Raw genomic sequence first — 459 nt, forward strand, 5'->3', positions numbered from 1 at the left:
CCCCGGCTGCTGAGCCGGCCCCGCGCCCGCGCCCGCTCCGGCACCGGCGGCTCGGGCTGGGCCGCGTCCCGCTGCCAGCTGGGCACAATCAGGGCTTCTTTTCCTTCTCCTTTCCTGCTTTCCCCGTTTTCCTTCTCCTTTCTGTTTTCTCTTCGACTTCTTTCTTTCTGTCTTCTTTCTGTCTTCTTTCTGTCGTTTTTCGCTCTTTTCAGATGCTATTTCTTTCTTGACATTTTTCTTTTCTCTTAGTTTCTTTCTTTTCCCTTTTTCTCTGTTCCCCTTTTCTCTTCTTCCTTTTCCCATCGTTATTTTCCTTGTTTTTCTGTTTCCCTTTCCCCCCCGTTTCTTCTTTTTTACTCAGCAGAATAGGTCAAATTAGTAGGAAAGAGAGGGGCCATACCATTGGGGATGGAATGCCAGAGCAGGGGGCTCCACACTTGCCCACAGCCTGTTATTTCT

This window comes from Corvus kubaryi, unplaced genomic scaffold (genome assembly GCF_017639235.1).
Source record: "Corvus kubaryi isolate FWS band 111438036 unplaced genomic scaffold, C.kubaryi_AGA036_p1.0 137, whole genome shotgun sequence".
NCBI classification, from domain to species: domain Eukaryota; kingdom Metazoa; phylum Chordata; class Aves; order Passeriformes; family Corvidae; genus Corvus; species Corvus kubaryi.